This window comes from Apodemus sylvaticus, chromosome 3 (assembly GCF_947179515.1).
Source record: "Apodemus sylvaticus chromosome 3, mApoSyl1.1, whole genome shotgun sequence".
In the NCBI taxonomy this organism is placed as follows: domain Eukaryota; kingdom Metazoa; phylum Chordata; class Mammalia; order Rodentia; family Muridae; genus Apodemus; species Apodemus sylvaticus.
In genome coordinates, this window is record NC_067474.1 from 85,486,039 (window position 1) to 85,513,265 (window position 27,227).

General features: G+C 37.2%; 1 non-coding gene across 1 annotated transcript; it reads left to right on the forward strand.

Annotated features, from left to right (window-relative positions):
• Window positions 1-22,813: 22,813 nt before the first annotated feature.
• LOC127681992 (small nucleolar RNA SNORA17) lies at window positions 22,814-22,940 on the forward strand. The gene has a single exon (XR_007977304.1). It is a non-coding gene; the product is annotated as a small nucleolar RNA SNORA17 (small nucleolar RNA).
• The last annotated feature ends 4,287 nt before the right edge of the window (window positions 22,941-27,227 follow it).

Genomic DNA, 27,227 nt, shown 5'->3' on the forward strand with positions numbered 1-27,227 from the left:
AAGGTCTTTTCTATGTACTATGCTGTTGCTCTTTTTATCATTTTATACCTCTTATATTGAATAGGTAGTAAGTCATGTCTAAAATTATTAATTTACACACATAACCATGTTTGTGGGGTTCTCTCCCACAGGGAAGAAAGTCCCAAATTTATTACTTCTCAGACTTGCTGGCTGAATAGAGGCCTCTTGACCAAGCCTGGACTAGGGAACCTCTTATATTTGTGAGTTTGTTTTTGGTTTTCTTATGTGACTTTGTAACATTTCATGGAGCAAAATTATAATTTCTTAGATTTTTTTCAACTTAATACAAATCAGAGTCATCTGGGAAAAGAGATTTCCAATTAAGAAAAATGTCTCCATCATATTGGTCCATAGATTAGTCTGTAGGGCATGCTTTTGATTGATTACTGATATACAAGGGCCAAGCTCACTCTAGTCAAAATTATTCCTCATGAACAGTCCTGGGTTATATAAAAAAAGAGGTTTAAGAAGTCAAAGAGAGCAAACCAATAAGCCTTTCCTCCATGGCCTCTGTATCAGTCCCTGCTTGCCAGTTCCTGCCTTGAGTTCTGGCCATGCCTTACCTTGGTAATTAATAAGGTGCAAAATAAACATTTCCTCTCCAATTTGTTTTTAGACAGTGTTCCATCATAAACGACAGAAATAAAGTTGAGGCTTATACTATTTCTTATTCCAATCTCTGGCAATTCAGAAAATTTCTAAAGCTGTGGAAGTTAGTGTATGGGGAGTTTTCAAAAGTGACAATGGTAGTGAAGAATGTCCACTCCTTCAAGTGAATTCTAACTTCCTTTTTGTTCATTTTGTCTCTTTCTTTCCTTGGGATTTTCGTCAAAATAAGTTTTTGTTTATTTACTTATTTGTTTGTTTTGCATTGCTGAGATTATTTCAAAGATAAAATACATAGGTTGCCAATTTTCCATTATCATCTCAGCCATTTATACACATGAAGCAATATATTCAATTTATATTCTGAAGTAGTTATCCAACTTCTAATAGGAAGTTACGTCAATGTAAACAAGGTACTGATTCTTGCAAATATAAAGCAATTTTTAAGAAGTAAAAAATGTACAATAGATATTTGAGATAAAAATTACCTAACTTTCCTCTGATGCTTTGCCATCATAGAAATAACATGCTTAAAAGAAAAGAATGCGCTCAAATTAGAGCTAAGAGATCTTTATCAGTAGAGACAGTGTTGAACTTAGGGGCAGAAATAAAATAAATATGAACACAGGATTGAAAGTTTGTTAATAGAAAGTCCCCCAAAAATGTCAGCCTTCCAAAAACATGATGATGGGAGATACAGCAAAAGATGAAAAATAAATATATTTCTGGTAAAATGTTGGGAGAACTCAAACAATGTTATTCAAAAGTGAGAAAGACATAGTTTGAGAGAATGGTGTACCTTAACCTTCATAATATCAGTCAGCCAAGTAAGAGTATTTTGGCTGTGACGTGGTCCTATTTATCAAAGAGGCACAGACCTCAGTGGTAAGTCCATTTCTTCCCTGACTTACATACAAATGACAAAGCTAGGACATTGCAGTGAGGCATACCTTTTCTTTATTGCAATCTCAACCTTTACACTTTGTCTGAGATCAAAATATCTTCATTTTTAATAAAACAGAGCAAAAATGGCAGGGAGTGCTATCCATGAGACAGTATTTAGACTTTCTTTATTCCTTAGATTTATCATGCTTCTCCTTGATATAAATGTTTTTATTAACATGAAAATCTTACTCTACTTTCAATCTACTGTTCTTCCTGTGTCCACTGTTCATTCCCCTCAGTCTGGCCACCCACCTAGATGAACACTTTATGAAAGATAACAATGCCTGACAATGGCATGTACGGAGAATAATTGAGCAACTTCATATCACAAGCTCGCTCCTCAAAGAGGGTAGCCGCATCAGCATATATGAATATAAAAAAATATCACTTTTCAATAAACTGTTTACTGTTCAAACATTAAGGAAATGTAGAACTGTTTTACTCTGTTGAACAAATATTTAATATACAGTCTAAGAGCTAGATTTAAAAATATCCTGTATGTTGCTAAGACAGCAGTTATTTGTGGAAACCAGTGACCTGGAAGGTAAAACACTCAGGAAGAAAAAAAGAAGTTCATAACTTTAAATTTAAATTTATCTTCCTTTACCTTTATTAGCATCCAGTAGTATTTTTGTGCTCTCGTTTTCCCATGAATGTGTGCATTAAGTTTTTGGAAGTGGTGCCTGATTTACAAATATACTGACATTTTCTACAATAAAATACATTTTGGTGATAGCAAAATTAATGTCCAGTAAACTGTTATGAGAGGATAAAACAGCAAAGTGCACACTGTATTCCTGAAGAGATATTCTAGAGTAAATGTTTCATCTTTAGGTTCAAAACAGACAATGACTGATGATAGAGACAGCTTCCTTTCTGCCCACAGCTGTTGGAAGGGGTTATCTAAAATTTTGACAGGAAATTCTAAGTGGCAAAACCAGAACAGGGAAGTGGGAAGAGTTGGGTGGGAAAGCAGGGGTAGGGAAGGGGGCTGATGGGACTTTTGGGGAGTGGGGGTCTAGAAAAGGGGAAATCATTTGAAATGTAAATAAAAAATATATCAAAGAAAAAAAGAAAAGAAAAGAAAATATAATCCTCAATAGAAGATATTTACGTGAAAGGTGTATAATTTTCAGAAAATAAACTCTGAATAAAATATATGAAAAAATTAAATGGGTGCTAAAGTCTTTCTTTAGTTTTACTGTGAAAATAACAAGAAATGAGTGCAGTTAGTAGCTAGATGTGCATTTAGACTCTGACTGTTCCACCAGCCTCACTGGTATAATTTGGAGAATCGATTTCTAACAAAGAACATCTTCTTTTACAGAATGGTTTCATACCAGAGAACTGGCAAAGAATTCATGGTTGCTCATGATTTTATTTCTCTTAGTATTTGGTGTTAACTTAGAGAAAATCAGAAGATTTTCTTTTTGCCATTAGTCATTTACCTAACTGTTCGGATTCTGAATACAGTCAAGTTGGCATTCCAGGCTTTTGCATGCCAGATTTATTGGTTTTGCATACATAATTTCCTTTGTCTACCTTTGTTCTATTCTGCTCTACAACATATACTTAAGTGTAAAACTTAAATTTGCAAGTATTTTATTTTGCCATTTCTTTTGAAATATTGAATGTACAACAGTTTCCTCCTTTTGATTCAAAGAGAAAGATCTCAAGTTCACCTCAATTCCCAGTCATATATGGCTCACCTGGTCTGTGATTTCTCTTATGTCCATCTATCATTTTTTCTATTATCACTGATAAAGTAATCATGGGGTGGCAATGTAGGAGACAATAACACTTCAGAGCCTAAGTTCTAATGTTCATAACCATAATGAAGGGGACCTGTGATCTAGCAACTAAAATGAAAAGAAGCAGAAGGAGGAGGAAGTGGACAAGGAGGAAGAGGAGGAAGAGGAGAAGGAAGAGGAGGAGGAAGAGGAGGAGGAGGAGGAAGTTGTGAGGCAATCAATCAGAAGAAATACCATGTTAGGAAATCATTAAAGCCCATTTGAAGTGCTTTATATCCTTACTAGCTTTAGAACAGAATGAAATTGTTAATATGAATCAGTTTCTGCAGTCCTGTAACCCCGTGGCTATGAAGCACCTTAATGTCATCATGAATGGGTGGGGAATTATTAAAAAACAAACAAACAAACAAACAAAAAACCTTCTCTAAATTCCAGCTGGTTTTGCAGGAGGGGTTTGATGTCTGTTCTGTCAGACAAATCTGCAGTGCATCTCCAGGTAGAATGCAAATGTACCTACCCTTCTGCATGTCTCTGAAATAACTAAAGTATTTCAGATGGAAAGAATACACACACACACACACACACACACACACACACATACACACACACACAGAGAGAGAGAGAGAGAGAGAGAGAGAGGTTTCTGGTTAATTCAGAAATCTTAGCTTGTTATAACTGATTTGTAGTCTGGGCATTAATATACTTTCATAATGAGGTGGCTTAATTCAGGCTTATCATCTTTCTCTGCTTTTCATAGCCTATGTGTGACTAAGTTTTTTGAAAACAATTTATTCATTCTCTTGGCCTTTTGGTCTTCTCTCCTGTCGCCCCCTCATAACTGATCCTGCTGCCCTTTCCCATCCCCTCTCCTCTCCTACACAAGTCCTTCCTTCCCTTTGCCTCCAGTGATTATTTCCTTCTACCCTCTCAGTGAGATTGAAGCCTCCTCATCTGGTACTTACTGTTTGTTACATTTTTATGATCGGCAGGTTGTATCCTAGGTATTCTGTATTTTGAGCTAATATTTATCCACTTTTCAGTGAATACATATAAAGTATGTCCCCTAGGTATGAGTTACCTCACTCAGGATGATTTTTTTTTTCTAGTTACATCCATTTGCTTGTAAAATTCATGATGTCCTCATTTTTAATAGCTGAATAGTATTCCATTGAGTAAATGAATCACTTTTCTATATTCATTCTTCAGGTGAGGGACATCTGGGATGTTCCTGGCTTCTGGCTATTACAAATAAGGCTACTATGAACATAGTGGGGCACATGCCCTTGTGGTATGTGGAATGTCTTTTGAGTACCTGTGCAAGAGTAGTATAGTAGGTGTGTGTATGCTTAACAAACCATTCATATAAGAACTTTAAAGGTAGATTTTTCTATGTATTTTTTCAGACCTTGGACTTATACACACTAATGCAGAGACTAGAATTGAATTCTATTTCATATTTACATGAGCGTTTTCCAAGTTCCAAAATACATTACAGAATAGAAGCATTACCAAGGTAATTTTCTCATTTTATTTCCTCCCCAGATAGCAAGCAGTAGGCCTAATATAGAATGCACTTATCTGCACTGATAGTCATTATCATTACATATCATCTCATTTCAATTGGTTTCTTTTTACTTTAAAATTTGAATTAAACTTAAGGTGAACCAGGACACAAGAGAGTATTAAGCATACCATGTCCTGTCAGTAAATGACATTTTATGGCAGCTAAGGGCCAGGGATGACTCACTTGAACTACCTAGACCTTGGGAGGACCAAGAGTCTTATCTTGAGACTCATATAATTTTCTCTTAGTTGCTTTGCAGTAAGAACCAGACAAAACCAGCTCTGTTGCTGTAATCTGCTTCTTAATTTGTAACTCAGTAACCTTCAAGGAGTGACGTGCACATGGCATTCAAGACCATTCCTGGGGCAAACTTGGAAAACTATGTAAAGAGCGGCAGACAGGTCGGTGTGTGTGTGGGGGGGGGCTGATTAAAGATCTCTTGTTATTCTTGTCCAAGAGTCTTTTCTCTATGTCCCTTCTAGACCTTGGCTATATATCTGTGTGCTCCACTGTTTAGATGAGGGTGACAAGTCATACCCTCAGATTCAGTCAGAACCAAGATTCCTGTGCTGATGATCATAAGTAGATCAAGGGGTCAGTTGTAGGCAGAAAAGCCATTCACTAAGCACAAAGTGTGTTAGCTCTGCTGTAAAGTAGAAGCAACGAATGCATTCAAGGCAGGATTTGCTAAGGCATATTCAAAATAAACTATCAGGGTGAATTGGTAAAAGGGTTGCTTGCTTCAAAGTATCTTTACCAGGTTACAAGGGTCTCTTTTAAGACAGATGTCCTAATATGAGAAGCATGATCCTCCAGTTCCTGAATTATATTTTATTTGTCTAGATCTAGAAGTAAAGGTGATACTTTTGATTGTTTTTTGTCAATGGTAAACTTGACAACTCAAGGCTGCCATACTCACACTAGTCTAGTTTAAGATGTATCAGAGAAAGGAGCATAATAGCTCTTCAGGTGAGAATACTAGGTGAATAGACTTTCCTGTTATTTTGCATATATGTTTCTATTATTCAGGGTTCTGATGAGAAACACACCTGACAGGAGTATACATTAACAGAGAATTTATTAGACTACCTTGTATGATATGGTATGGGTAGTCCTAAAATATCTGACTTCATACTGTAGAAGCTAGGGATGCTGTAGCTGGCTAGATCACTGGCTTGTATACATTAGTAATCCTGATCTGGCACTGAGGGCTTAGAGGAGTCATGAAGAATCAAGGGTTCTTCAGTATACATTGAAAGCTAGATCAATTGGTTCATACATCAGAAAGGATGGCAGCAACAGAGTAGATGTACTCTATAGCAGAAGTGAAGACCAGTGGGTAAAAAGGAAAAGCTTTCTCTTCAGACCTCCATATATCTGGCCTGCCATCAGGAGATTCTACCTCCTATGAGTAGCAGTTCATCCTTCAGTTAATCCTTTAGGAAGTGCATTATCAGACATGGCCTTGGGCAAATCTCTTACTTGATTCCATTTCCAATCAATTTGACAATGAAGATTAGCCTTCCCAAGCCCATCCCTTTTCAACTTGACATCTAATCATATCTGTTTATATCATGTTTATTTCCAAAAGGAATATAATTACAAGGTCATAATTCTACTTAGCATGATGTTTAACTATTACAAATACAACCATAAATGAACTCATTCTTCCCATACAATTGGTTGCAAAATCTCTAGAGGATGCTTTGTTTATTAATTTCCCATAACTTACATATGAATAAATGGTAAAGAAACTAAGAGAAAAACTACAAATGTCTACATAATGGTCACACAGAAAATATAAACGAGAACAAAAACATTTGTGCTACAACTTTTCCTTCTGTCATTGGTCATCTGGCCTTACCTATTATTTATCACTACCTTCTTTAGAATCATCCCCCACTTTCTCCACAGTAAGTAAGCATAATCAAAGGTCTCAGTTCTCTACCTTAAGACATCACTCATATCTTCATTAATGAAAGACGTGGTCTATTTATTATACTCCTTGATTTGGATTGTTGCATTTTACCAGTGACCAGGACATGATGCACTAAGACATATGCAAAATGATCTGCTGCACTCCAGAAGTAAGAAAACCACACTCATTTTTACCTCCACTTTGGAGAAGTCCTCTGTTTCTATGATCAGCTCTTACTAACACTAGTTTCTTTCTTAACCTTTAGATTCCTGAGGATTAGGAGCTTGAAGTGGCCAAAGGGAGGCCTCAGCTTGCAGCACAATGAAATGTTTACCTGGTTTCCTGGTACAAGTACTCCCTTCTTTGGAACTGGACCTTCTAGGTCAGAGAGCATAGTAATGTTGGAAAAAGAAGGAAACATTTTATTGCTGAGTCATCAGAGGTAACAGTGAGTCATTAAATCCTGGCCATGAAAGGAACAATAACATGTATTGAGTGCTGATCTGGAATATGCAGTCTAAAAAATGACTTTTTTCCCAGGGGAGAATATCACCAAGCTGCTAACAGTGTAGCAATGTCTTTAGAAAACCATTCCAACTTTCTATCAAATCAGCTCCTTGAGGATGATGGGGTAAGACCAATAATCTTAGTGTATGTGATTTTTACCAAGTTTTCTGGTGACTTTCTGGTGAAGTGAATTCCTTGGTGAGAAATCACTTTGTATGTATTATCTAAGGAAAGTCAATAAATGGTTGTTTTAGCAGAACCTACATGTATCAGAAAGACAATTCTATATATAATATTTATGCTTATATAGGGAGAACTAACATGTTGACTTTTCTACAAAGTCTTACAACTTATCCTTCACTGCAGAAAGGTTCTATCTGTCTGTCCCATATGCCTGGACTCAACGATATACATCTGTGTGTCCCATATGCCTGAACTCAACAATATTTTACTTAGGAAGAACACCCTTGAATTTGGTTTGGATGATTTACCATCTTCTCATTGTACATGCTTTAACAACAAATCTGCAGTGATTGCTCTCTCATGCTGACTTGGTCTGATTAGCATAATGTCAGCAATACAATTGATGAGTATGAAACATTATTAAAAAGTCAGGAAGGGATCAAGATGTTTGGAAACAAAGATGTGACAAAGAGCTTTAAAATTGATACACCTTTGGGGTAGATTAGTCCAGGAGTAATATTGGATTTGCCACATGACAAATTGCTTCTAAGTAGTTCTATATTAGTTTGGGTTCAATAGAGTCACAGAACGTATGGATAGTCTTTATATAGTTAGGGAATTTGTCGATGACTTACAGTCTATAGTCCAACTCCCCAACAATGGTCAGCAGCAGCTTTTTGACACCTTTTGTAACTGTGCGAGCTTCCATATTAAACCTAGAATCTCCACTTAGAGGGCCCATGCCAATAAACTCAGCTTGCTCTAGTTTTATGTTCCTTCCACCATTATCCTACACCCTTAAAATCCATTCCCACGCATATTCTCCAGACTTCTGCTTGAATGAATTAGCAAACTCATTAAGCTCCTTATTAGTATAGTGTATTTCCTCATGGACTACACTTTCTACCTCCCCTCTAGGGACCTGCTTTGCCTTGAGTCTGGTTATAGGTCTAGAAGAAACTATTGGTGGGCCATGAGAAACATCAGTATTGTCAGCAAAAGTCACTGCTGGTTTATCAGTCTCTGAGGGATTAATTTCCTCAAGTGGAGAAGGCATTATTTCAAGGGGTGGGGCTGAGGGTACTACTTCTTCAGGTGGAGCAAATCCTTGAAAATCTGAAGATTCAAAATTCTCAATTTCAACAGGGTCTTCCCACACATCCCCATCCCAAGTTATAGGATCCCATTCTTTGCCAATTAATGCCCTTACTTTAACTGCTGACACCTTCTGAGGTTGAGACTGAAATTTTCGCTGTAATTCAGCCAACCTTAGAATGAGGCCTTCAGTTTGATTTTTTGCTACTTGAGCTCTATGGCTGCTAGAGAGCAGATTCTCTTCAAGGGCACACTTGGCAACTTTTAGATTGTTTACTTGAGTCTGGAGTTCTTCAATTTTATCACACAATTCCTTCCTTTCCTTCATTGTTTTTTCCCCAAGATGCTAAGAGCAACCAGCCAGCAAAATCATTTTCCAATTTTTTCCCCAACTTGGAGTAAGTATTGTATACCACTGAATCACTTAATTCATCAAGATAATCAAAGGCATTAGCTTCTTTAAGCTTGAGATATAGTTTCATCCACGGGTCTTCAATAATCTCCGAGCTTCCAGGAGGGAGAGAATCCGGAGAAATTTCAGTAGTTGAAGGTACTATTAGATCAACCAACCAACTCCAAAATTTTGAAACATTCATCCTTATACTTCTGTTCCTCTAGACCCATTCCTAGTACCACCTTCTGTATTAGTTTGGCTTCTCTAGAGTCACAGATCAAATGGATAGTCTTTATATAGTTAGGGAATTTGTCGATGACTTACAGTCTATAGTCCAACTCCCCAACAATGGTCAGCAGCAGCTGTGGATGGAAGTCCAAGGATCTAGCAGTTTCTCAGTCCCACGAGGCAAGCAGGCAAGGAAGAGTGAGAGAGCATCTTCCTTCTTCCAATGTCTTTATATATATCCAGCAGAAGGTGTAGCCCAGATTAAAGGCTATAGGTCTCCAACAGAGGGTGTGACCCAGATTATTGGCATGTGGGTCTCCAGCAGAGGGTGTGGCCCAGATTAAAGGTGTGTGCATCCATGCCTTTAATCCCAAATGATCTTGAACTCAGAGATCTCCTTGTCTTAGCCACTATGCTTCAAGATCCCTGTACCAAGATCCAGGTCAGAAACTTATCCCTCTGAGCCTCCAAATTAGGATCATAGGTGAGCCTTCATTCCAAATATAGTCAAGTTAACAACCAGGAATAGCCACTACAAGTACCCAGAGACCATTATTATGGAGTAAAATCACTTTCTGGACTAATAGATGAATATCAGGTAGCAAGAAATGTATCTATCTGTTTATGTAAGGACACTGCATCTGCTACAAGAACTATGATACAAGTCACTATATGATTCAGTTCATAATAATCAATTGCTATTCTCTATAATTGATCAATCAATGAATCCATGCATCCGTCTATCCATCCACCCATCCACCCATACACCCATACACCCATACACCAATACACCCATACACCTATACACCCATATACTCATACACTCATACACCTATCCACCCATCCACCCATCCATCTACCCATCCACCATCCATCCATCCACCCATGCACAAACAAACAAATAGGGGAATTAAAAGAAAGCTTGATGGGAAGCAACACCTCTGTGTCTTTCATTTTCTTCATGGGAGCACTAATTTCTGTAAACATTTATTGAATACAATATATGATAATTTACTTATTTTCTCTAGCAAAGTTAGTGCCAGTGGCCTTTATTTGGCCTTTCCAATGATAGTCCTCATTTCACTGGTCAGGGAGTCACAATGAGGAATCTTCTAAATTCTGCATTAAAATGATATAAATATGCCAATGATGCTTTCTGAATCTGTGTGAGTTCTGTAGTCATCTAGACCAATGGTAAGCCAGACTTTGGCTTAGCTTCCTCTGACCATTTCTCCTGTAACTGGAGTGCCACAATACCTTGTCAAGTCTTTCCAAATCAGTGTTAGCTCAGAGGTAGTATCCAGCAGACTCTGAGTGGTCCACTTATTTCTTTTTGCCCAATATATAGATACCTCTTTGGAAAATGATGGGAGAAAAATAATAGTAAAATGTTTCAGCATTATAGAAATATCCTCTATAAGGAGATCTGCCTCTGCTTCTCATGTGGTATCCTGAGTCTGTAAAATATCTCAAGTCTGAAAATTACTTGAAAACCCTCTTATGCTGCTATCACTCAGGGTACTTTTATTTTTTTGAAGTTTTCATTTTATATGGTTTCTATAATAATACCAGGTTTCCTATCCATTTCTTGTAGCAACATGATTAATTAGGTCTATACAAGCCATATTGCTATGAACACTACTTTGCCTGTTCTGAACATTAGGGTGAATGTGTTGCATTTCCTTTAAGTTCTGTGTTTCCATCTGTCCCTTGCTACTGTGGGATCCAATTAAACACATTGGGTACAAGTCATACAATTGAACTGCTTTGTCTCTGATGTTAATTCTTGAGCACATAGAAGAACAATGACAGCTGCTGTTGACCACTCCCCACCCCCTGTTCTATGGTTTCTGTAAAAACTGACTTTTTAGGACCACCCCACTATGGAAGGGCAGGTACAAAATGGCAATCCACTCCAGTATGTCAATTTCCTTGAGCTACTGAGTTCCCTTGGCAATACTAAGCTTAGAAATATTATAAGGAATCTACAACTCATTTGTGAGAAGCCATTTTCTGACCATACTTCACTCATCCAATCAAATAAATAATTGGTACATTTTTAAATTATTCAAGCAGAAGTAATAGACAGACAATCTCTTTCAATTGACATAGATTGATAAACTTAGATTAATCTATTCTATGGTCATTTCACCAAGATAGCACCCTTTTTAAAATTTATTCCTTTACTATTCTGCAGAGCTTTTGTCTGAATTGGAAGACTTATTAACTTCATTGCAGGTATACCACACCTCCCCATGAATCATATTTTCTAGCCTACTTGTAGGGTCCTTAATTTTGAGTGTGTTTATAGGAATGGAAGCTGACATCACAGAAGGGCATCAGCATTGGCTATCTTGGTTTCTCCTTCAGGGAAGGTCATCGCCTATTCTTCTAACAGTACAGAATTAATTCCGTAAGAATAGAAAGAAATGATTCCATTGGAAATCAATACTTGGCTAATTGTGGAACAACTACTTACCTAGAAAAAGGAACTTCTAAAAATATGAAAGTGTAAATTATTAGTCTCATTAGGATCCTCTCATTCAACTCTATTACATGTAACTGGCTCACACTAGTACATTCAGTGTTCTTACTTTAGCTATTCATCTTCCAGACTGAGACTTTAATTTGTTATAAGTCAGCTAGTTTTAGGATGATGGCTTGGCATGGATTATAGCTACTTGAACTGTGCATTTGCTTGAGAGAAGGTTCTCTTTCAGAGTGCATTAAAAATCAGGATGTTAAAAAAAGAATTTTCTACAAAAAATCTTTATATTGTTGATGTACATCTACAAATGTAATTTATGTCTGGGCTCATGCTTTTTCCTATTACTTTGTCTTCAGATATTTAAAGCAACCACTTAAGAACATTATATTCCTAGATTTCTTATAAAAGTTCAAATATTTTACAGAGTTATCAAATTCATTGCTCCACATAAGCAGTAAATCTGAAGCATCAGATGAATTTATCATGCATACCTCCTTAATAGTTTACATTGGGCACTTTTGGTGTTTTCTACACTACCAAGGCAGTCTTTAACAACTGTAGATTTTTATCAAGTTGGAGAGCCAACTCTACACACCACTGTCCACATTAAAGAAATTCATCTTTTCTATTCAATATTTGTAGAACTAATCTTTATTCCAATTTATGAATTAGTTAGAATTTTCTAGAGTGACAGACCTGATAGAATGACTATATATTAAAAATAGTATTAGAAAGTCTTCCAAAAAAAAAAAAGGCACAGGACCAGATGGTTTCAGTGCAGAATTCTATCAGACCTTCAAAGAAGACGTAACACCAATACTCTTCAAACTATTTCACAAAATAGGAATGGAAGGAATACTACCCAACTCCTTCTACTAAGCCACAATTGCGCTGATACCAAAACCACACAAAGAACCAACAAAGAAAGAGAACTTCAGACCAATTTCCCCTTTGAACATCAATGCAAAAATACTCAATAAAATTCTTGCAAACAGGATCCAAGAACACATAAAAAACGATCATCCACCATGATCAAGTTGGCTTTATCTCAGGGATGCAGGGATGGTTCAATATAAGGAAATCCATCAATGCAATCCACCACATAAACAAACTCAAAGAAAAAAAACCACATGGTCATTTCATTGGATGCTGAAAAAGCATTTGACAAAATTCGGCATCCTTTCATTCTTAAAGTCTTGTAAAGAACAGGAATTCAAGGCCCATCCCTAAGCATAGTAAAAGCAATATACAGCAAACTGGGAGCCAGCATCAACTAAATGGAGAGAAACTTGAAGCAATCCCACTAAAATCAGGGACTAGACAAGGCTGTCCTCTCTCTCCTTATCTTTTCAATATTGTACTTGAGGTACTAGCTCGGTAATTAGACAACATCAAACTATCACTATTTTCAGATGATATGATAGTCTACCTAAGTGACCCAAAAAAACTCCACTAGAGAACTCCTACAGCTGATAAACAACTTCAGCAAAGTGGCAGGTTATAAAATCAACACAAGCAAATCAGTAGCCTTCCTATACTCAAAGGATAAGCAGGCTGAGAGAGAAATTAGGGAAATGACCCCCTTCACAATAGCCACAAACAGTATAAAGTACCTTAGTGTGAATCTGACCAAACAAGTGAAAAATCTGTATGACAAGAACTTCATGACTCTGAAGAGGAAATGGAAGAAAACCTCAGAAAATGGAAAAATCCCCCATGCTCATGGATGGGCAGGATTAATATAGTTAAAATGGCCATCTTGCCAAAAGCAATATACAGATTCAGTGCAATACCCATCAAAGTCTCAACTCAGTTCTTTATAGAGTTAGAAAGAGCAATTCTCAAATTCATCTGGAATAAAAAAAAACCCAGGATAGCTAAAACTATTCTCAACAACAAAAGAAATGCTGGGGGAATCAGTATCCCTGACCTCAAGCAATACTACAGAGCAATAGTGTTAAAAACTGCATGGTATTGGTAGAGTGACAGGCAGGAGGATCAATGGAACAGGATTGAAGATCCAGAAATGAACCCACACACCTATGGCCACTTGATCCTCGACAAAGAGGCTGAAAACATCCAATGGAAAACAGATATCCTTTTCAACAAATCGTGCTGGTTCAACTGGAGGTCAGCATGCAGAAGAATGCGAATTGATCCATCCTTGTCTCCTTGTACTAAGCTCAACTCCAAATGGATCAAGGACCTCCACATAAAGCCAGACACTCTGAAGCTAATAGAAAAGAAACTGGGGAAGACTCTTGAGGACATCAGTACAGGGGGAAAGTTCCTGAACAGAACACCAATAGCGTATGCTCTAAGAGCAAGAATTGACAAATGAGTCCTCATAAAATTACAAAGTTTCTGTAAGGCAAAGGACACCATCAAAAGGACAAATCGGCAACCAACAAATTGGGAAAAGATCTTCACCAACCCTACATCAGATAGAGGGCTATTATCCAATATATACAAAGAACTCAAGAAGTTATACCCCAGAAAGTCAAATAACCCTATTTAAAAATGGGGTACAGAGCTAAACAAAGAATTTTCACCTGAAGAATTTCGGATGGCTGAGAAGCATCTTAAAAAATGCTCAACTTCATTACTCATTAGGGAAATGCAAACCAAAACAATCCTGAAATTTCACCTTACACTAGTCAGAATGGCTAAGATTAAAAATTCAGGAGACAGCAGGTGTTCGCGAGGATGTGGAGAAAGAGGAACACTTCTCCACTGCTGGTGGGGTTGCAAATTGGTACAACCATTCTGGAAATCAGTCTGGCGGTTCCTCAGAAAACTGTGTACGTCACTTCTGGAGGATCTTGCTATACCACTCCTGGGCACATACCCAGAGGATTCCACAGCAGGTAATAAGGATACGTCCTCCACTATGTTTTAGCAGCCCTATTTATAATAGCCAGATGCTAGGAAGAACCCAGGTATCCCTCAATGGAAGAATGTATGCAAAAATATGGTATATATACACAATGGAGTACTATTCAGCCATTAGAAACAATGAATTCATGAAATTCTTAGACAAATGGATGGAGCTAAAGAACATCATACTAAGTGAGGTAACCCAGACTCAAAAGGTGAATCATGGTATGCACTCACTGATAAGTGGATATTAGCCTAGAAAATTGGAATACCCAAAACATAATCCACACATCAAATGATGTACAAGAAGAACGGAGGAATGGCCTGATTCTGGAAAGACTCAGTGTTGCAGTATAGAGCAAAACCAGAACAGGGAAGTGTGAAGGGGTGGGTGGGAGAACAGGGGGAGGGAAGAGGGCTTATGGGACTTTCAGGGAGTCGGGGGGGGCAGACAATGGGAAATCATTTGAAATGTAAATAAAAATATATCAAATAAAATAAATAAATACATATATAAATAGTATTATTAGATTTGCTACCATGGTAGATAGTATCTGCATAGTTCAACAAATACTGTCTTCACATTGGAGAAGTGGATAATCCTGAAGTTACCCAGTCTTTGAGAGTGGGTCTCTTAGAACTCCCATTTGGCTTTGAAGGCCTAAGGATTCTTAGAGATATTTTTTGTTTTCAGCCATGTTGGAAGGCAAAACAATGAAACAAACAAGATTTTATAGGATGCATAGATTTTCTTAGAACACATTTATATACATAAGCATATGGCACAGAACGTACTCTAAACAATCTGACTGAAGAGTTCATGACCACCATTCAAATATTCAAGTCTTCTGTAGACAATTAAGTGCACAGTGGTGAAGTGTCCTGATTTCTGTGAGCAGCTGACCTATTATACAATGCAAGAGTTATCATTTTCTACAAGTCCTTTCCTGATCTACATTCATTGCTAGTCAGATGATAATTTCATTCATATTGCAACTATATTGAAAATTTTTCCTGGTACCAAGATTTTATAGTACATGCCTATATGCATATGAAAACAATCTAAAGTAGAATTTATACCTCTCAAACAGCTAAGTTAGCTTTTTATTACCAAAAACTCATTAGTTGTAGCATTATAGAACTTTTTGCATTAGTGCTTACTGGATTATATTTTTTGTTTTCAACATTTTGGAAGACTCCCGATTATAACCAATGAGATGTTTACAGTAGAAGATATTGAAACCATAAATATACAATGTAAAACTATCATTTTGCAAAATAAAATGTACTAATTTGAACACATGCAAACACTTTCTTTCTCTGATACAAACAATTCTATGTTAAACAGTTACACATTAAATTTTTTTCATTTCTATGAATATGAACATGTTCAATATATATATGATTATGAGTATATTGGATTTAAAAAACTGAATATACTAGATTAGATCTTTATGTACTTATATTTATAGTGTATATATTTAATTTTGAAAATAAATATATAATAAGGTAAATTAGCATTTTTATTTCTTTTTGAAAGGTACAGTATTTTTATTGGACAAATCCTTGGTTTATTAAGCAAAATATAAGTCATTAAATAGAGCAGTAAACTGAGTGAGAATACACACAAAAAACTTGTCTTTGCTAAGGGAATTACACTTGATAATATAATCTACTTTTTTAACTGTATCTATCTGGAAGTAGCAATGCAAGACAAACATGATTCTCTTCATTCAACATATACAAGAACCTAGTTACACACCAGGTGCTTCAAAACAGTTTGTGGTCTAGCTGGAAAACTTGAAACACAAATGGAAATTACATGTGAAACTACCTATTCTCTAAAAGAGCTGTTTGGAGCATTAGGAAAACTGAGAAAATAATCATGGAATATGTGACAGAGTTCAAATGTGGGCATTAAATGACAGCAACTCTAACAGGTGTGTGGTAATGTCTCAATGAGGCAGCTTATTTCCTTCCTTCTGTTAGTATTCTTGTGAGTTTTGTCATGTGCTGCTGAAAAGTTGGTCTCAATACTTCAACTTTGCTGCTCACATTCTGTAAGTGTTTAGTACTGAGAGATATGGAGCTTGAGAATTGATCCTGCTAAGTGTTGTATACCAATTTTTTTCATTCATATTAAATTCAACTTCACTGAGATTCATTGACACAAAACAACAAATGGTCCCTTAGTTCATTTGATTCTTCATAGAAACCTTTTTCTCTGAATCTCACAAAGGAAGATCTCTAGTGGTTTTCTTTCAGCATTTATGTATTTCAAGCTCCTACCAGACTGTATCATTATTCTAGGCTTACATTATTTCAATGTTTTTCTTGCTCAAAGTTCCAGTCTCTCGTATGTCCTTCTAAAAACCAGTTGCAAAAATTTCATCATTACATGAATGGGTTTGTTCCGCAATGATCCCACTTTTGGATACCAACTCTGAGTTATTTTTCTGTTCCTGTGATAAGATACCTTGACAAAATCAGCCTAAGTATAAAGTGGGTGATTTTGACTCACAGTACAAGAATACAGCCCATTGTGGCAGCGAAATCAAGGCAGGAGCTTGGGTGGATGGTTGCACTTCCTCCAGAGTCAGAAAGCACAGACTGATGAATGCTTATGGTTTGCTCACCCTTCGCTTCTTAAACAGTTGAGGGTTGCAGTCAAACGAGTGGCGCTGTGCACAATAACCACGTCCTCTGACTTCAGTTAACCCAGTCAAGACAGCTTCTCAAAAGCATACCAGTGCTTCCTTTCCTATATGAGCCTACATCACATCAAGCTGGCAATTGACATTAAAAACAAAGTACAGGAAATGTCACAGGCTTAAGGATATCAAGCTTGTAACATTTTGTATTTTTTTATTAGTTACATTTTGTTTTGTTTTTATTACATTTCTTCCATTATAATAAAAATTTTATGGAAAATACAACACAGATAATTATATGATTTCCTGTGTGTGCCTCCAAGTGTGTTTAGAGTATCTCATTGCACAACTACAAATAAAAATTTGTTGGACACTTCACCAATTTCTAAAATTTGTACTGCAAATAAAGGCAACCTTTGAAAACAAGCATATGTTTCAAATAGGAGTAAAGTCATTGGAAAGAGAGAAGGCAATGTCTTAATGTGATACAGTTCATGCCACAAAGAAGTTCTCTGAGGCTTAGAAGAGAGGTCCACTTAAAAGTTATGCACTTGAACTTCAATATTGTCCAAATATTGGTGGTAGTTGTCCGCATCAGAAATCGCTTTAAATAATGCTGCCTTATGTCTAGTCATGTTAAACTGGAAATATGACTGAAGAGAACACTGTCTCCCAAATCTCTTCCTCAATGTCTCTCACAGTATCTAATCCTAGGACTCTGAAGGCCAAAGAACATTTGTTTAAGCATGTGTTGCTTTCAATGAATACATTATCCTTGAAAAATACTCAGGAATTTGTGTGTGTGTGTGTGTGTGTGTGTGTGTGTGTGTGTAAGGGCTGATGAGTGTGCTTGCAAGGAAAAAGCTAACAATGTAAACACTGTAGACCCTTTGTGATAAAGGACCGAATTGTTCTGTTAGTCTGAGATATCATTAGCCAAATAATCTGGACAAAAATTCCTAATGTGATGTCATAATACAGCCCCGCTATTCCCAGCTATAGTTTTCTGTTTCACATACAAGTAGAAGTAATAGCTTTAATGATAACAGGTCATTGACATTAAATATTGTAACAGTGCTGAACTACCACTATATTTCTTTAGATTCAAAATGTTTTCTTTCACCTCAAAGGAAAATACATTTCCTCAGCAATCATTCCACATCGTCCTGCCTTTCTCCAGTCTTATAAATCAGCAATGTATTTTCTAGTTCAGTGGTATTACCTGCTCTAGAGAGTTTATAAATCGGAGTAAATTTTTTCTCTTTTTAAATTTTCCTTTTTGTGGCTTAATAACTATGCTGTGTGTGGCTCTCTAGAAAACACACTCATCCCTATTCTATAACTTGGGTTTCATAATTCAGCCATAAAGCAAGAGAGTATGGACTTGTTTTTCATAGGTAAATATTGAACAAAGAGTTAGTTCAGCATCTCAGAATGATATCTCATGCACATTAGTGTCCTCATTCTAAAACCTTACAATAAAACATGGGATCCTGTCAGCATTCATGTTAGCACATCCAGTAAAGCCCTCTAACACTTAAAATCATTCTAGCAAAGCCTAGTGACTGTATTTTGAAAATCACAAAATTATCTTAGTGAGCAAAGAAATTAAAGTGAGATTTTGGACATCTGAATATGGACTTAATATAAAGCTGTCTTTTTCATATGATTTCACATGACTGGAAACAAGCTGTGGCAATAAGTGCATTCCCTGTCCTAGGACACTTAGAACGAATTCAGTCACACAGTCTCTGGGTTCTGAGTGGTGCCTGTGCTAGCCTCATTATCTTTAAAGTAAGAATACTGAATGAAACTGAGAACAAAGGTTACTTTGCTCTCAACATTCCATAATTCCTTAATTCAAGCTCAGCCAAGAAGCAACTGAGAATCAAGCAGGTCTGCTACATTTTTCCATCTGTTAGAAACACCTGTGAATCGAAAAGTATTCCTATTCTCTGTAAATGGCCATACATTTCACTATTTTTTCAAGAATTGCAATAAATCTTTTCCTTTTTCAAGACTTCTCATCTAGCTTTTGCTTGACTAAAGATTTATAGATAAATAGACAATGTATAATGTGGCTTGAGAAATTTGAGAAGAGCCATGATCATATTGTTCTTGTGTAAAGCAACATCTTAGTGAAAATTCTCATTCCATGCTGTAGTAATCCACTATTATCACCAAGTGGAACAGCCAAGCAATAGTTATAGCTTCCAACATGCTGGTGAAACTCAATATTTTATTTCTATTAATGAACAATTAATGTTGAACACTTATTAGGCCTCTGCATTGACTCTTCTTGGTCAGGTTTTCTTTTGAGCAGTGGCTTCCATGCTAATAAGCCAGAAGTGAAATTTTGTCAAATTCAGCAGGCCTTCACTGCCATCTAGAGACCAAACTTTGGTTTCCAATATGTTGGTCCTCAGTGTGCTTTCCCTTCAAATAAAAGCTAAATAATACCAGCTAAATAAAAGAGATAGAGCTTTGGAAAAATAGGAATTTCCCTTTGGATGCATAGTGGAACAGTAACAAGAAAACATGTTGCTCTAACTGAGGTTCAAATGACTGACAGAGATTCAGGGTGCACTATTCACTGCGCTCACTGAAGTTTAGATGAGCAGCAGAGACTCAAGATATGCTTACTGACGGCCAAATGATGACCAGTGGCTAAGTACACACTATTTGGTGCACTCACCAAATGTAATATGACTGCCAGAGACTTAGGACACACTACAAACCTGGGATTACAGAGTCCAACCTGCTGGATATAGAAATGCTTGTGCGAGGTTGCTGAGGTTTCCCAAATTTCAGCTTCATCAGGAAGGGAACACTTCTTTTCCAGGGCATTTATGTCTGCAAAAGTTTTTCATTGGATATGGAAATCTAATTTTTGTACTGCCCATAAAATCAAATCAGCTGGAATATGACTTGTGTTTTCAGAGATCTGCTACATCTTCTATTCAACTGTTTATTCATACTGAATGGACCAGTAGACTAATGTTTATAGAATTTAATTCTGAATAAAGTATGGTTTCTAACATTTCTTTAGAAAGTAAAAAATCTTGAAAAATCTTTCTGTGACTCCATGCCTCCAGAAATGTCCTCTGGGATACTGTGTTCATGCAGTTTGTGTTATCAGATTGTCTTTTGACGGATGTGGTGGCTGGTTAGACAAAGACAGAGTTAGCTACAATTAATTAAATGTAGCCATTTCATAACTGTGTCCAGAACTTCAGCTATAATAATTGTTTATAAATCAAAAGAAACAACTGTTATCCTAGCCATAAAATTATAAGCCATATTGCAAGCAGAACCATTTCTGCAAAAGCTTGAGTTCCTCTATGCAGCCCATAAAAGCCAAACTCAGCCATCAATCCTAAAATTATCAGTAAATGCTGAGAAACAGTTAAAAAGCATCATACTTTTCCTATGTTAGGTGACAGTAACACATCTAGATTTTGCTTTTCTTGGAATCCAAGGTAACTACAGGTTTATGATAATGACTTACCTTGCTATCTTTAACCTCAAAGGAGGATGAGACAGGCTAGGTAGACAGTACATCCTTAAACTTCATCACATCTGTGAAGAATCATGCTGCAGTCTGGGCCAAAGCAAACAGGAAAGATATAAAGTGAAAGCACACATGCCAGGCTTCATCCAGCTGTTACTCACCTTGTAGACTCAAGTAGGGGATAAATGCATTTTAGAAGGGCTCTCTAGGTGGCAATTTAAAAATTTTTTTTTCTTTTTAGAGACATGGTTTCTCTGTGTCCTGGAACTCACTCTGTAGACCAGGCTGGCCTCGAACTCAGAAATCTGCCTGCCTCTGCCTCCTAAGTGCTGGAATTAAAGATGTGCGTCACCACTGCCTGGCTGAAATTTAAAATATTTTGCTGGTGCATTTTAGAGGTCAAATATCCTCTACAGAATATCATCCAAAGAGTGCTTCAATATGTGGATAAAGTAATTTAAAGCCATGAAATACCTTAAAAGATTTCAGAAATACAGACTGAACCATGTATGTTCAAAGTTGTAGTTATCAAAATTTTTGCTAGATCTCATATTTTAGAAACTTTTAAAACCATAAATATCTTTTGTTTCAGGAATTAAAATGGGGATTGAAAGCAGATACTTTAGAACATAAAAGACTGAACCTGGTTCTTTCCACAAACATCAAAGAAGTGTATAAATTTCAATTTCTACAACCAAAAAAGGGGGACTGTGACCAAAAGAACCATTATGGAGACTCATAAAGTCACAAATCTGAAAATTTTCTACACAAAAACAGACATTTAGCAGATGTTCCTGTCTTTTCTTTGGCTACTTAAACTCTGTCAAACATCTTACTCTAGGGATGTTCTGCAGCTAGAAACACAGATATTAGTATGATATGTTCTGATAATTTTCTTACAAACACAGACTATTTTGTTTTAAAGGAATGAATCTTTAGCTTGAATGCACTTATGCAGGTGATTCTGGCTATGGCGTAACAATTTGCATGTCTTCCTAGTGTTCAATGGATATTGTTGATTTGAGGACTACATTTTCAGTAGGGCAGCTTTTCAACTTGGGAAGGAAAGAGCTCTACAAACTACTGTGGAGAAAGCAATTTTTTGTGTTGATAAATAATTTGTTTGGAAGAAACCACATCTGATCTGTGGACATGTTGTTACTCTAAGCAGGTTCTACTAATAATCTTGTTCTCATAGTTTTTTAATCTACTACTTAACCTATTCTCTTTGGTTCTAGATATATAAATTCAATTAATAATTGACAGAAGTATATGCATTTGGGAGATGTATGAGGACATATTGAAGAAGAGGGCTCCATACCTGTAGTTGTTCTTATCCCATCTATTCTGTTACTTCACAAATAGAGTGTGGGATCTCCATGACATAAAGCTGCACACACTTAGTTCTATAGCTCTATAAGTCAGAAGTCCGCCAGCATTGACTCAAATTAAAGCGTCAGCTGTGCTCTGTGCTAGAGGACTGTGCAGATTTACGATGAAGTAGCCTCAGAATGCTCTTGTTAAAGGAGTGATTGGTAGCACTTGAGCAGTTGGGAAGTGATTGGATCCAGATGGCTCTAATCTAATCAGTGGATTACTCCCTTGATGGATTCATAATGTGATTGCATTATTGGGAGAAGGTCAAACTAGGAGGTGGGATGTGATTGAAGAAGCAGGTCACTGGCAGTGTGCCCTGGAAACTCATGCCTTGTCCCATTTCTTTGCTTCCTTACTGCCATGGATAATAAGATCTCCTATAACACCTTTCTGACACATGGATAGCATTTATTTCAGGCCAAAGACTGGTCCATAAGACCTCAGACTAAAATCAATTATGAGCCAAAATAAATTCTTTCTCTCATAAGTTGTTATCTTAAAAATTCTTATAACAATGACAAAAATGTTTACTAACTGGGAAAATACCCTTCCCTGTCTTTTCTTGCTTATCTTAGGGGACTGTGTTTATTTCCTGTATTCCAAGCCAAAAGTACATAATCTTTCTGACGTTTTTGTTTTCCCAATTTCTCTGTGTACAGCAGAGAAATATTTGCTACCTTGAAGAATCCTATGATTAATTTCCCCTAGAGGCAAGACAGATGTGGCATTAGTAGACACATCTGTAGGTGGCAGAGAAGAGAGAAGCTATGTTGGCCCTCACCATTCTGACCTGCAAACATCTGAATGATTAACAGCTCTATAAACCCTAAAAACTAGAAAGCCTGAGACAACAAACACTACCATCATACCAGGAGGCCCAGCAGTGAACTAAACTGAGAAGACTACCAGTCTTGTACTGCACAGGCATGAACATGCATCCAGGTCAGAGAGTAAGTAGAAGGCTAGATGAACACTACCTGGCACAGACTACTCGTACATGGTGCCTCCAGTGATCCAAGGCAGATCCTAATACTACCACCAGTACAGCACCAACGGGCTTGGACTGGAAACCAGCTCAAGAGGACCACCGATCCAGCATCATCCAGGCCTAGGGGCCAGACTATGCCTGAGATAACACTTGCCCCCATGCCACAATGCATAGCACTTCTGAGATCACTAGTGAAATGACATTTAGAGACCCTGGGTGCCTCTAAAAAAAGCAAGTTAGTTGTGGAGAAATGGAAGAAAAAGAGATTCTAAAGGATGCAGATACAATGAAAAGAGACAGAACTGGAAGTAATAGCCTGATGTTAGTAGGTGGTGATGCCATCTGGAGCCATGGGTTATTGTTTGTGCTGTCACCAGTGTCAAGTCTGGATCCATGGCCCTGCAGCAGCAGGTCACTACTAACACCAATGGCAAAAGAGATGGCCCTAGTCTGGCCTACCTCCAGGGGACATGTAGATGTCTGAGGGCAGTGCAGAACTGGCCTAATGAGAGATCTAGTGCTTGGGGAATGAGAGCAGGAGATCTAGCCCTGTCTTCCACCTTCTGCAGTCTTGCAGCTTTCTTGGGCAGTACAATAAAGCTGGCCCTGGTCATGTGTGTGAGTTGCAGGCTCAGAATGAGTAATCACAGTACAACTTGCCCTGCCCTTGTCTGCTGGTTGGTGTTGAGCACAGATAGATGAGGAGGAGATGCCCTCTTCTGCTCTGTTGACCCTCACAGCCTATAGCAGTGCAAGAACAGGCCACATGTCATAAGACTGGGAGAACAATCCCTGTCCTTGACATGCTTGATCATTTGGAAGAGGGGTTCCAGCACCCCACCTCAACAGGAAAGATCTGGCCCTGGTTGTTGGGGTTGCTGATGAGCCAGCCATGAGGGGCTGAATTTCTGGAATACATAAAGGGACCAGTCCTGTAGATCCATTACAAAGTTCAATAACAGTGTATCATAGAGGTATCCCACTGAGGATATAGTTTTGATAGAGTAGTACAAGCCACAGGCGTCATGCAAGACTAACACATCACTGCAATGAACACTTGCAAACAAAGAAGTGTAAACAAAAAGCTGTACTTTGAGACACACTAGAGTTTACACAAGTAGTACTTTCCTTTCTCTTTTGGGGACTGCTTCAAGGGGGAAAGGCAGTTAAAAGGGAGGGGGAGATAAGTGGTATCGATGTGCATTATGTGAAATTTACAGAGAGCCAAAAAATGTTTTAAGAAAAGAATTATGTGATTAAATTTGGCATATTTCACGATAACTCAGGCAACATGCTCAAGACTTCTAATTACATTTTCCATATTCATAGTTGGAGGATTAATTTATACATATATTTGTGGATTAGGCCTAGCATTTCTACCTCAAGCTACATATTTTTTAGAATGATACTATTCTAATTATTTGTATATGATAATGCTAGTATTATATATTATGGGCTTTATTATTAAATCATGAATCATAATTAAACAAACTGAAATCAATTCAAGACAACATGGCAAAAAGTAATGTTTCAATCACTGAATTTAAATATCAAATCAAGACTACACAAAGGCAGAAAATACTTTGGTGATCACTTTCCTGTTTGTGGCCACTTGGGTCTCCACTTTCCCAAGGTTTTCAGAAAGTCAGGATATTATTGAAAGGACTGTGTGGCAGGTCATCTCCTCGGAGTCAGGCCAATAAGCAAATAGTGTAAAGAGAAAGCTAGTTGGTATTGCTGCTGTTGTTCTTGTTGTTTTCATTGTAGTTGTTTTTAGTATCAAAAATCATCTTCTAAAATTCATTGTCTTATGGATCCAAAAATGTTGTTTTTCATTTATGAGGTCAGAGTTGCCATGATTCAATTATTTCCCATAAACCTCACTTATCATTACTACTATATTAGAAACTAAATTATATACATATGCATACTTTGGGTATATATCTGACCTATTTTATTATACAGTCATCATTACCCTAAATGTTATTTGAAACATGAGAGAGAGAGAGAGAGAGAGAGAGAGAGAGAGAGAGAGAGAGAGAGAGAGAGAGAGATGTTAGGTGAATGGTTTGATATTGTGTACCTCTTCAATTTCAAGAGATACAGACTTCTTCAGGAAGAACATTGTAGGTGCTTTTCCAGCTAGTTTAACTGCAGAGAATACAATGTATTTGCTTAGGACACAAACCTCACAACTCTATATGGTAATGTTATCATCCCTATATCAGCTGCTTGACCCTTGCATAAGTGTTACAAACTGTGGGTCTGTTGTGGGATAACCAGAATTCTTTGGTCCAGGAAGATACAGGTGTGGCGGGAATTACAAACTGACATGACCACAGAGGTGGTTTGAAATCTGAATATATTTTTTGGGTATCTCCCAAAGTCCAGTCAAGTTAACATCTCAAATTAAACATTATATACATCTGTAAAAGGCTAGTTAGGCTTTCTAGGGCAACACAGGGTGTTTATACAAAGTCCAGGGCCCATGTGGCTAAAGTGCTTCTTCATCTTGTTCTCCTGTTGGTTCAGGAACTGAAGAAGGATGATTCTCATGCCTAGCCTCCTGGTGAAAATGGCAACATTGTAGAGCTTGGGAAACTGTCTGGCTCACGCTGTCTTTCAAGAGTACTTCTGCCTAGTCTGTAGGTTGCATTCTTCTCTGTGCTATGCCTAGGGCCATCCTAGGCCCTCCAAGGCCCCTGGTGATCAGTTCCTTGTAGTCCCTAGCCTCAGCCCAAGGCCGCCCTAGGCTCTGGGCGATTAGCTGGATCCGCTCCAGCCTCTAGCCCTTAGCTTGATGAATTAACTAACTCATTCCTCCTCTGAGTCTCTAAGTAGAGAGAATCTACTGCCTCTCTGAGTAAAAAGTATCTACCATCTCTCTACTTACTCTCTCTCTCTCTCTCTCTCTCTCTCTCTCTCTCTCTCTCTCTCTCTCTCTCTCTCTCTGACTCAATTGAGTCTTCATGAGTATTAAGTATAAACTGTAAACTGAATCACAACTGGATCAGATAAGAAAGGCTGTTTTTCTCAAGGGCTCCCTGTGTGAGGCCTGCAACACAAAAGGGCAGTTCCTCATAAATTTTCCTTGCTGTTCAGGTGGGCCTGAGATAGCCTGTTTGTAAGCAAAATTAAGAAGGAACTGGATTAACTTGTGGGGGAAGGTAGTAGCTATGGGACTAGGTATCAACTCAAATGTAAATTCTTTCTACCTTGTCCAATACTCATCTGTATGGCAGGGACCTCATAAGATTTTTCAGATGTAAATATCTTTAGTCTGGGCTATTGTTTGGAATCTACCTGCCCTGAAAGGCAGTGACTAGAAAACCAAAAAAAAAAAAAAAAAAAAAAAAAAACTTGTGACTGGAATTTCTGGAATACCTTTTCTACCATAATAGCATAAATGGTTAGAGCAAAGCAAAGCAGAATTTTTTGCTATAAGATGAATACTTATATATCTATATTTGATTGGTTATACCATGCAAATATATAAGGATGTAATATATATAAATATATAAGGCTATATATAAATATATAATATATAAAAATATATAAATATATAAGGCTATAAGGAAATAGGAGAGTTTAGGAAATTGCCAAATTCAGCTTCTAAATATACAGAGAGGCCTGTTATTCCCAGGAGACAATTTTTCTTTTGTAAAACACCATGTTTACAGACTTCACTGGGCCACTGTGGCACATAAGAATTTGTTTATACCTCTATCTACAGATCGTAATTTACTTGACTGGTTTTAGATAATTTTGTAGCTACACTTATATTAAGTGTATTAGAATAAATTATAAGTGTTTATAAGTTGTAATAAATATCATGTAAAAAGCATAAACATATGCTCTATGCATGGTCTGAGAAGCATAAAAATAAGCTAATAATTCAAACATAGATAACCATACAATGGAATTATCTCAACTAGCCAGAATCTAGACTTCAACAGGAAAGAATACTGCCTATGGCAATAGTAAAGAAAGTAGGCAGTGGAACAAAGAGATAATAGAAGAGAAAATAAAAACCAAAGAGAAGACTTCTGTAACTTTGTGGGCTTTTTCTATGCTTACCCCAGGTCCAAAATACAGACATGTAAGTTATATTTACTAATGATAT